The sequence below is a fragment of the Capsicum annuum genome, chromosome 9, assembly GCF_002878395.1.
Source record: "Capsicum annuum cultivar UCD-10X-F1 chromosome 9, UCD10Xv1.1, whole genome shotgun sequence".
NCBI classification, from domain to species: Eukaryota; Viridiplantae; Streptophyta; class Magnoliopsida; order Solanales; family Solanaceae; genus Capsicum; species Capsicum annuum.
The window spans coordinates 125,209,232-125,221,557 of NC_061119.1; the positions used below are offsets into that span (position 1 = coordinate 125,209,232).

The 12,326-nt window shown below is 31.3% G+C and overlaps 1 pseudogene; it reads left to right on the forward strand.

The window, feature by feature from the left end:
- Nucleotides 1–923: 923 nt before the first annotated feature.
- Nucleotides 924–12,326, forward strand: part of LOC107841329 — a 37,519-nt pseudogene continuing 26,116 nt past the window's right edge.

Genomic DNA, 12,326 nt, shown 5'->3' on the forward strand with positions numbered 1-12,326 from the left:
TATTATTCTATAATTAACCACTTAGAAAATCTCTTAAACACTCTACAATTCTCTCTAAGGCTCTTGGGTAAAGGAAGGCTAAGGTTTCACTAAGGAGGTCCATTTAGGGCTTGACTGGGTGATTTCTCTACATTATCTTCATCATCTACGGCAAGATACTTCTCCCTAATTGTTAGTTCCAAATAAAGGCATAATTTACACAAAGTTTTTGTGGCATGATTATTGTAGGGTTTTGGGGTTTTCAAATATATGTTGGAGTTTGGTATCAAATGTTTATTATGGTTTTCCCATGTTTTAATTATGTTTTTACATGCTTTAATGGTGGTTTGGATAATTGATTGCCTGGGAATCATTAATTGATAATTGGAATTGATTTTAGAAACACTATGCCCCTAACATGTTTGATAAAATGCCTACGATAATGCTTTTACTATACTATTGGACTTTTAATGAAACTATTGCATGGTAGGGTTTGGTGATGGAACCTTAAATGGTATAAATGATTTAAATGGCTTAGGATAGTTAAATAGTAAGGTTTGGTGGTCATGGATATGGTGAATTAAACATCCTTGTGGGGTACATAGGATTCGCCCGAGCAAACATAATAATGGAACACTTATGGGGTACAAGGGATTCCCCAAGTTAACTTGATAATGTAATTTATGGGTACATATGAATCCATTTACCTAAAAAGGTTGGCTAGGGACATTGCTTACAAACTATAGTCGGTATGATGATACCACTTTTTATAGGCTTGGTTAATAATAATGGAATAAATGGTTTGGTTGGTTGGAAATGGTTTTAATTAGACAATTATGGTGGGGTGTTATAGCTTATCGTGAAGGTGTGAGTCCAATAGACGGACACTAAAAACTCATGTTTGCTGACATAAGGGGTTGGCCATAGTGACCATATACGATACTATGAGGTACACGGGAATCCTCTAAGTACATATGCATCATGGAGAGCAAAGAATAATAGGGAATTCCCTACTCTTATGGTATCTCTGGTTTATGCACCTATATATATCAGGGGTCGTTTGGGGGGTTACACTGCACCCATATAGCCCATGGGGGGTTCTAGGATGGTTAAGCTACACATACCCATGTTAATAATTTTAAAGGGATGCTAAACCCGATTCCCTTTACCGGTATGATTATATATGATATGTGTATATTTTGTATGCATGAGATTGGATTACTTGTTTTTACTAGATGGTATTATTTTACCCTTATCTTGAGTACTTGCTAGCGTTCACCTGCTAACCCGTCCTTGGGTGGCTGTATCCCCACGCTATGTAGGAACTGACCATTCTACTCCTTCTGCTTAGTGCTTGGATTCGGGATCGGCTACTGGATTAAAGTGGTGAGCTTTCATATTTCGGAAGGCTCCATTTCATGTTCATAGATATTTTTACATACTTTAGTTTATTTATGGATATTGGTTTTGCCTATGGTTGGGGGCATGTCCCAACTGAATATTGATTTTCTTTTGTTTAGAGGCTTTTGTGGAACAACTATGGGTTGGCATGGGCAGGATCTGTAGTATTATCAGCCTTAGTATTGGCATTAACATTAGGGTTGATGTCGGTTAACTAAATTTCTCATTGTTCCATCCTTTTATATTATGTTATGGAACTTGGTTTGGTTATTTTTATGGTTTGGGCTTATGGTTTTTGTTTGGCTTTGGTTATCGGTTGGGTTTGGGATGGTTGGGCTCATATGGGTCAATCTCAGTTATAGACCATCTAAGAGTTTGGATTTGTGCAATTACACACTATCTTGCTATACGTTCAAATTCATCCGACTAAGTGTATATGCTGGATGGTTGGGTTGGGGATCGGGGCTGATCTCCTATCCTGGTTGGACTTGAGAAGCCCATTACGACAAGGCCCCTATCGGTTCATGTCACTTATGAATATTAGTACTGATATGAACTCCAAATATGGATAATAATATGACTTATAGACGTAATTATGGAAGGGCCTTGCAGATACGATTCTTGGTTTGGTGTATAAATATGACTAAAGGGGTGATTTATAGTTATGATTTATTGGTATAACGTATTGATTTTATCTTATTGAAATGGTTTACTAATATGGTTCATTGATACGATTTGTAATTTAGGTTCAGGTTCAACTTTGGCAATTGCTAATGGTTAAATAATATGGGTTCTGATCCAAGTCCAGCAAAATTGATGATAATAATGATGATACTATTGAGTTTCGATTCGAGTCTTGCATTGATGATTGTTTATGATGAAATCGAGATAGATGGATTCTTGGTTTTGGCATGACAATTGGTAAATTTTGGTTATTCCATTGTTAGTTTTCTTGATTGTACCCTCCAGGCTTATGGGGATAGTGTTGGGTTATTTAGTTTCTAAACTTATTGGCTTATGGGGGCCAATCTTGTGTTTAATGGTTTGTTATTTATGTTATCATTCTCGTATGCATTTATTTATCTATGCACAGTGGTATTAGAGCTTATTTCGAGGTTCTCCCTTCTTTTATCTTAACTTAGCTTATGTTTTATCATATTTATATCACAATTTAGCTCAATGGACATTGATGCCTATTGAGTACTCATGGTTTTGGTACTTATACTACACTTCTATACCTTTTGGTGCAGATCTGAGTATCAGTTGCCGATGCTGATTCGACATCTTGCAGAGTTGATTCCGGAGATTGGGTGAGCTCTTGGAGTTAGTGCTATCATTTTTCCTTCTATTTATCTATGTCTAGCCTTTCATTTTTTATATGAATTGTATTTCACTATTCAGTACACGTAGTTTATTATAGGTGCTCTTGTACTTACATTATTGAGTTTTGGGATATTTATTGGCTTCTATCTATATATTAGATATTTATGACTGTATTATTTCTAATTAAATCTTTAATTTTTAATTTCCAGCTTTTAGGCCATTTTTTCCACCAAGCTAACCCATTGCATCTAGCTCCAGGCTATGATTTGGCTTACCTACTGGCGAGATAGAGTAGATGCCTTCATGACTCGTAAATCAAATCTTGACATCTGTTGTAATAAATGAATCAGTTATTGGGAATAATAAAAACACTTGACAAATAAAACACTAATAACTGAGGACAATAACAAAAAATCTATCAAGATCATTCTCCAATGTTAAAGAGCACCAACAACACCAAGAACAAGTCACAAATATCATCACTTGAACAATAATGTTCAAGAACAACACCAACAACACAAACATTTATAATACAACACCAATATCTACAATACAACTGCACCAACAACATCGACATTAACAATACAACAATCATATCAAGCATTAAAAAAGAATAAATACTACAAATTGATTAAGAAACACTAACTTGGGACTATTAACTTTGAAGAGAAGATGACCTTAACTTTTTATTAACCAAAACTATATTCTGTTGAAAATCCTAACTTTTTAAACTCATTTAAAAACACAAAATATAATCACAAGTAAGTACTCAAGTGTTCACTAAAATCTATAGTACAGTCTCAATAGTTGTTGGATTTTGTCACAACAGATTCCTCTGAAAAAATTCAGATTTTAAGTTTCAGTGTTTTAACAATAATGTTCAAGAACAACAACAATAAAAAAATCATATTTCATTGATAAAGATACCATAAATACAACAACTGCCGTATTAAGATAACAAAATATCACATATTAGGATTTCTCGAATTCCTCTTTCTTTTATAAGCATATAATTCTAAAATTGTTAACCCATATTTTAAAAAGAAGATAATCAACTCTTCTTTTCTTTTATTAACTGAAAAATCCTATTTTTTTTGAAAAAAAAGTCTTTACACGATAACCCTTCAGGTTATTTTCTATATTTCTGCTTCTTTATACCATCAGAGCTTCTCTATAGCTACCCTAAGTTATTTATGACTTGATAGAACTTACATTTTGGTTATCGGGCAGTTCTTTGTCTTTTAGAGTCAATTCTCTGTTTTGAATTCTTCGTTGCTCCTAAATAACCACCGGGAAAAACTTCAGATAAACGACATCAAATGTAAATTTTTGAATATGCCAGTAGCTATGAAATATCAATTTTAGGCTAGGTGGAATCTTGGTGCGACTCTTGAGGCACCCAGGCTTATTTTGACCTATTGGTCGGAAAGTTAAGAAAAATAAAATATGGGTGTTGAATCTATATTTGGTCAGAATGGCCTCAAATGGAAAATTTGATTGTGCCATTGAGTCCAAAACGTCCAATTTGGTGTGGTTACATAGTTCGTTTTCATATATGGGCTTTTGGATGGGTCCTGGGGGCTTGGCAGAGACTTCTGAATGGATCCCAAGTCTCAGTTATCAACTGTTGCATTGCTATCGCGACACCAAGGATCGAGATCGCGATACCTTTGATAGTTACAAGGTACCACGATTGTGGGGCATTGATCACGATTACGATTAACCATGCCAGGCCTGAGGTACGATGATCACAGTGATTATGTCATGATTGAGACTCACTATGGTAGGCTCAAGAAGCCATGATCATGACCAATGGGTCGCGATAGCAAATTCCGAGGGCCTGGGCTAAGTATGAATAAACTTCTTATTATGTGATTTTACCCATTTCTCATCTATTTATTGAGATCTTAAACCCTAGAGACTGATATTAAGTGGTATTGAAGCTTGTGGATGTTTCGGAATCTATATTAAAACTTATTTTTGCGATTATCTTTGCATTTTGAGGTAAGAATTCACCCTTTCTTGTTGGATTTTATTGATTTCTTGCTCAAAATCCTAAAATCTTAAGAGCTTTATTTTAACCCTAATTTATCTTGGATTTCACCTATTTTTTAGGGCAATGATTCCCTAGGCATGTAAGAATGTTGAGTTAGTCTCTGAAATGCGATTTACGTGAGTCGGACCCACATGGGATTTTGATGTGATTTTTGGACCCAAAGAATAATAGTGCAATATGGGTATCGTCATTCTTGTATTGATGTGCAGAATGTGATTTTGATAGTTTGGCATCTTGAGGAAGCTTCTAGAAAGGAAAAATGGTGGTTTAGCAGATCGTTGAGCTATCTTTGAAGTTAAGGTAGGCTAGGTTTTCTCCCTTGTTAGATTGAACTGGTTCATAATTTTTATGATATTGTTTTAGATTTAGGATGGGTTTTAGGTGTTGGTATGATGAATTGAAATTCTTTGGGTTAGTTGCACTATTTAGACTAATCGAAAATCATAAATAAGGCATAATTGACCTAGTTGCTCATGTTTTAGGTAAATTTTCTATCTTAGGACTTATTAATGCTTGTTTAACATCTAAAAGTAGAATTAGATACCTTAAGCCTAGTACTGATAGGATTTGCCTAAAATGAAACTTCGGGGATTAGAAATGGGCCCTTGACCAACCTTAGGTTAAGGTGCATGTTAGTATGTGTAAACCGTTATACACTTGTTAGACTCTTGGAAGTGTTTATTGAGGTAATATTGAGAAACTTTGACTCTTGATGTCTATGTTGGTTTATGTGAGGGTTGATACCTATTGCTTATGCTATTACATATGCTATTAATGATATATTGATCGATTCAAGTCCGGCTATTGATTATAATGACCATTTCAAGTTTGGATATTGATGATATATTTACTGGTTGAAATACAGTTATTGATTATAATTACTAGTTCAAGTCCGACTATTGATGATATATTTATCAGTTCAAGTCCAACGATTGATGATATATTTACCGGTTCAAGCCTGGCTATTGATTATAATTATCGGTTCAACTCTGGCTATTGATTATATTTATTGGTTCGAGTTTGGAACATAATATACAATAATGATATACTTATTATGGTATAATGACATTGGGGGTGAGATTGATAATCTAGCTAAGTTGAAAATGAGGAAATAATTAAAATATGGTATAATATAGATGGATCCTAGTGATATTATACTTAATAAATAAATAAATGGTTAGTAGATATATAGTGATTAGTTGATAAATGATGGTTAGTCTGTATATGAGGATTAGTTACTATATCCTGGATTAGTTGATAAGTGTTGATTAGTTGACAAGTGATGAATATGGTAATCTGTGTTTATTGTGGGTCATGACTTGGATCAATTTTAATTGAATTATGAGAGTTGATAAATGGCGGTGATGGGATATTCTATCTTTGAGTGTACTCTCCAGGTGTATGGGAGTGATGAGTTATTTACTTTCTACACTAATTAGTGTATGAGCGCCAATTTTGTAGTTATGTTTGTGTGTGAGTGGATGCTTTATGTTAGTTTATGCTTTTATTTTGGTTTATTAACCTGTATATGCACAACAATATCTGAGTGAATTCAGATTCATTTCCTTACCTTGACTTTGTTATGTTTTTAAGCATTCTATTATACTTATATCATGATTTAGCTCAATCGACCGATAATTCCTATTGAGTACCCATTGTCTTGGTACTCATACTACACTTCTATACCTTTTTGGTGTAAATCTGAGTACTAGTTGCCGCCGTTGATTCATGTTTGTACAGTGTTGATATCCAGAGATAAGGTGAGCTCTTGCAATGCTAGTCACTCATTTTCTTCTACCTTTCTATATTCCGTCTTTTGTTTTGAGACAGATGTATTGACTATTCTAAATACTTGGGTTGTATATCAATTTCTAGTTGCTCTTGTACTAGCTCTACCAGGTCGTGAGATTATATCTATGTTTACTATCTTATCTATTTCAAATAATATCTGTATTATAAGTTGTGTTGTCAATTTTTGCCTATGTTGATTATTTTCCATCAAGTTAACCCATTGCGTTTTGCTCTGGAATGCAGTTCACTTATCTATTGACGGTATTTAGTAGGTGCCATCATGATGTGTAAATTGAGTCATGACAAAAAATGAGGAAAATTGACGGTTAGAATAAAGGACAGAACGAAGAAGAAGTCAAAGTTGAGGTCATAGAAGGTTGAAGTCATCGGAGCTTGCAACGTACGTAAATCTATTTTTTCTTGAGGGCAATACATATGGAGAAAAAAAAGGAGAAAATCATTTTTGAGAGTTATATTTAAAAAAAAAAACTCATTTTATATCATTTTGGAATTAAATGAGTTTGAGTTATTTTCTATTTTAAAAAGTTTAAAATTTTTTAAAAAATATTAATTCAATTTCCAATTAATTTAACATATTTTAGGTGACTTTCATCTTGATTTAGTCGAAGTTATCACAAAAATTACATAAACACTTAACTGACGCCTTTTGTTTCATTTTCTCAGCTGACTTATAAAAGGGGGTGTGAATACTTAAGTTGCCCCACAAATGCCTCCGAGAGCAACACACAAGTGTCAGATGCCTTGTGACTAAAGAGCTAAGCCGCTACCTGTGTCGGCATTCAGCTGCCACTTTGCATTGATTCCCCAAACCATCTCTCCTTAATCACAACTATTACTGAAAGCATTTTGGGATCTTAATTTTGATTCGTCTAATAAAAATTAGAGGAAAAATATGGCTTGGTTAAAGAATGTGATCTAAGTTTCTTTGACCAGGTTCAAGCTGTCATCATTTAAATATTTAACCTCCCCTTCACTCACCTAATTGCTGGAATTTAATAGGGACTACTTGGTGGCAAGTGGGGTTGCAGAATACAATGAATGGGGATCAGAAACCCAGAGTGGTGGTGCTGGGTTTCAGATGGGTTGGATACAGACTTTTGAAGGATCTCTAAATCTAATTTTATCATAATTAGGTGGTATGTGTCTCATTCTCCTGGATTTTAAATGGATTATTAATTTTGCTTCAATACTAGATATTAATGTAATTAGGTAGGCTAATCTTTGTGGTTTTTCTTTTGTTTTATTTAAACTTGTATATTCTGAATAATTGCTAATTAAAGATTCTTTAATTTTTCTAAAAGCTGAACCTGGTTCTTATTTCTATCTTGCTAATTGTACACACGTGATACCAAATTGTAAGGGGGTGCGGATAACTTGTGTGGTAAAATAGGGTGCGGATAACTTGTGTGGTAAAATAGATCTATTATAAGTAGAATGAATCTATTTTTATTTGTCCGTGGATATTTCTTAACTTCTCTAAATATTTTTATTTTGAATTAATTTATGTTAGTTTTATCGATATTCATATCTTGGGGGTAATTATATGGTAATTGGTTAAATGCTTTACTATAGTATTCTTTATTTTTTTTTCCTTAGGTTTTGTAATTCTTCTATATTATTTTGAAGGTATTCTAAATATTCAATATCTTTTATTTCAAAATATCCAATTATATTATCTTTCATAAGTTTTTCTAATAATATTATTTCTTGCATATTTTGTCTCCAGTATTTTAAATATTCATAGTCTATCATTTTATCCTATAGTAAATGCAGAGTTACAAATTTTTGTATAATAATTTATCCTAATTGTACTGTAATGTATATCTAATTCTAGATTTTCAATGCTATTTATTATCTTGTGTTGTTCTTCTCGTAGCGAGTTTTTAAAATTATATAATCTATTACATGTACTTTTTCCTAAATTTTTTAGGGTTTTTTCTATCCATATTAATTTTTCTTTTAGATTCTCCATTATTTTTCTAAGTCGGTTTCTATAATTAATTTTTTATTTAGATTATCTTGATTTTCTCTAGTTTTTCTAATATATTCTAACATTTCTTAATCTGAATAATATCTATCTGGGTAATTATCCAGGTATAACTATTCTATCCAATTTATAGTTTCAATTTTATTGTCTAATATTTTTTCTAATACTATTCTCTTAATATCTATAATTTTTATATCTCTAAGTATATATAAGATTAAGGTTTTAAGATTATCTATCATTTAAAATTGTTTAAATACTTTATTATAATATTTTTTAGTTGTTTGTTTTAATCTCATTAATTCTTCTATATTTTCACTAAGAAATTTTATATATTTTATATTTATTTTCCAAAATTCTAAATATACATAATTTATCATAGTTAGTGTGTGGGTTTGGTATGTAAGTATTTATAAGAGTAGTTTGGTAGGTGTGCTATATAATTAATTCTAGTCATAAAATATCTATCAAATATTTTTTCCAATATGATTTTTCTTATATCTACTATTTCTATATCCTTAAGTACATGTAAAACGAGTATTTTAAATTTATCTACCATTTCGTCAGATAAATAATTATCCATTTTTCATAAAATTGCTATTTTTAAAATATTCCCTTCAATCATGCACATAACAAAATATGATCACTTTGGATTTCTATATATTAGATTATTCTTAAATAGCATATTCTTCGGTCACTATTAGCATGGTAATCTGGATACTTTTCCCTTAAACAGCGCCTCTACTCTGGTTACTCCCCTATCACGGCTTTCTTGCCTCACCGGTTTCACCTTTAGGATGGCATAGTTCTTAGGGATTTTTCTCCCTTTCCACTTTGCTAATAAACTTCTTAACATGCTATTTTTCGAATAATTCTACTATAAAGCAACTAACATGAACTTATTTTATCATATCATGATTGTTAGGAATTTATGAATTTAGCTATTCATAATAGTAAATGAATATACCTATTCTGGTAGGTTTGGTAATTCTAAGCTTTGTTCCTTCATAGATTTTTTTATTAAAATATACCTGTTTTTTAATAAATAAGCAAAATATTTGTTGTGGACAAGAGAGATTTTGTGCTTCAATGTATGAAGGCTTGCCTTCATCTGAGCAAATACTCTTCCATTTATAATACTGAAATCGAATATTTTACACTGTTCTAACTTTACACGTATCTACATACTATTCCTAATCTTTTAGCTAAAGTCTTAAAAACTTAAAAAATGTCAAAAAGCCTATAGTAAGCTACCTAACCTAGTAAATACTAAATATACAATGTCTTTTACGTAAAAGAAATCAAAAGTTATAATAATTCACATGTTGAAAACTATAAGTCATATGTCCTTTTCATATCTTTAATGACTTTTTGATAACTTTGTCTTCTTTTCTTTATTCGTGGTTGATTTTCCTTTGTTGCTGTATCTATCTTCTTTTTATTGTTCTGCATCTCCATTATTGTTTCATATCTTGCATCTTCCAGCTGTCGCTTTTATATTCTTCTATTCCAGTTGAACTTCTGGGACAATATTATCTTCTCCATTACATTTTGAACATTGATGGTCTGGATATTTATATCCAATTAACTTGCAATATCTGGTTAATAATTCTTCTAAAATAAATTTTTCTCTAATGGCTCTGGCGATAGGTTTTTTCTCTGGATTGTGTAACGCCAAGATCCATTGCCTAACGTCTTCCATATCTGCTTCTCGTAGTTCCTTTGAATTTGAGTATACTATTACATTACCTCTTAAATAATAACTCCATATAGGATTTTTGTTGCGAATCGTGGATAGTCCAATAATTCTCTTATTTACATAAAAATTTGGTATCTCAATTCTAGGTATTTCTGGTTGTTGAGTAATATCTTCTGGTATAATCATATCTCGGGTCATTCCTATTTTTACAACTTGTATAGGTGATTTAACTTCATCATACAATATCTCTGCTGGTGTTGTCTAAAATTTTATAAAAAATAGGTTACCTTTGGTTATCCTTTTAAAAATATTAAATGACTCATATATTTCTGGTATAGTGGATATTTCATTTCCGTCTTGGGTATATATGGTACTAAGTAGTCCATATTCGTAACAGGTTTTAACTAAACTTTGTTGGTTTTGGGTAAAGTAGTTAGCTTATTGTATCCGGTTAGCTTTCTGGGTTATGTAATTCGTATGTGGTTCTTGGATGTTCATAGCTCTGGGGTTGGTATTTAAGAAGGTTTGTATTTTGTAAATATTTTCTATGTATGTTCGGGCTGTATAGTTGTAGGTCTTTTTGTCTTGGTTTAAACTATCTCGGTATGTGGTAATTTGTGGGGGTATGAACATAGAATCTTTTGGTGTATTTGGAATAAATGGTTTATCAAATAGCCTGTTTAGGTTCATATTTATGTTTTTCCTAACTCCTTTGCTTGTACCTGCAGAAGTAGATTGATAAACGTTATGGGTTTTATGGAGTATCCAATGTCTCCTTCTAGCTCTGGAATTTTAATGTCTTCCGATCGATATAGCTTGCACACTGCTGAGTTAGCTGATTTGTAGCTTCAGACTTCGGTTTTACTTCATTAGTCTTTAGCTTTTCCATTTCATTACCCATACTGTCCACTTTCATTGAAAGCATAGTTAGGGTGTTGAATATCTTTTCTAGAGTATCCTCTTCTATTATATCAGTCTGTGTAGCTTTGTCTTCATATGTAATCTGCAATAACATTTTTGTTAGTACTAATTACTTCAATTGTAAATGTGAAATTTAATATATTCAAGACTAGTCTCTGAATCTCTTTTGTTGTAACTGAATTTTTTATTTTCTTTGTTAGCCACCAACGTACCTGTGTATTATTTGTTCATACAATAAACTTGTTACATACAATATATGGCTCAAATGCTAATAAAAATTTATATAATGAACATAATTATTTTCTATTTATTTCTCATTTTATTTTTGTTTCATTAAACGTACCTGAGTAGTATCTACAATGGTGTTCTAATTTTTCTTCTTCGTATCTATATTTAAGTACTCCTCCATAACTACATTCACTAGCATCTGCTTCTACTATATATATAAATTTTCTATTTTCTCTGGAAATTGTAATTTTGGTAATTCTTTATAAAGTATTTTTAATTTTTGAACTTGTTTTTTTATCTTCTTCATTGTAATTATATTCTACATCCTTTTTTAATTTTTTTTGTAAAGGCTTTAAGTTTTCTGCTAATTTTGGTATATATACTATACAATTAGGCAATTGTTTAAAATAACTATCCATAAAATATTGATATCTACCTGGTGCATTTTTATATCCAAATGGTAGTACATTACATTCATAAAATCCTTGTGGTACCGTAAATGCGGTTAATTCCTTAGATTCTTCTTCTAACTTTAAATGGTAAAATCTTGATTTACAATCAAATTTACTAAAGTAATTATATCCTTGTATTTGTCTTATTTTTAATATCTTATTTGGTATTGGGTAATTATATGTCATAATTTTTGCATTCAAATTTCTATAATTAATAACAATTCTACTTTTTCCTCTTTTTTGTTCACTATGTTTATTTACTAAAAATGCTGAGCTATTATGTTTACTATTACTTTTTTGTATATATTGTTTTTCTAATAATTCTTCTATGTGCATTTTAAATTCTTTTAAATCATCAAAATTATATGTTAATGGTTTTTGAGTTATTATGTTATTTTTATCTATTAATTCAATTTTTATAGTGGTTTTATGTTTTTTTTCATCCTTTTAATGGATCTTCACTATATAATT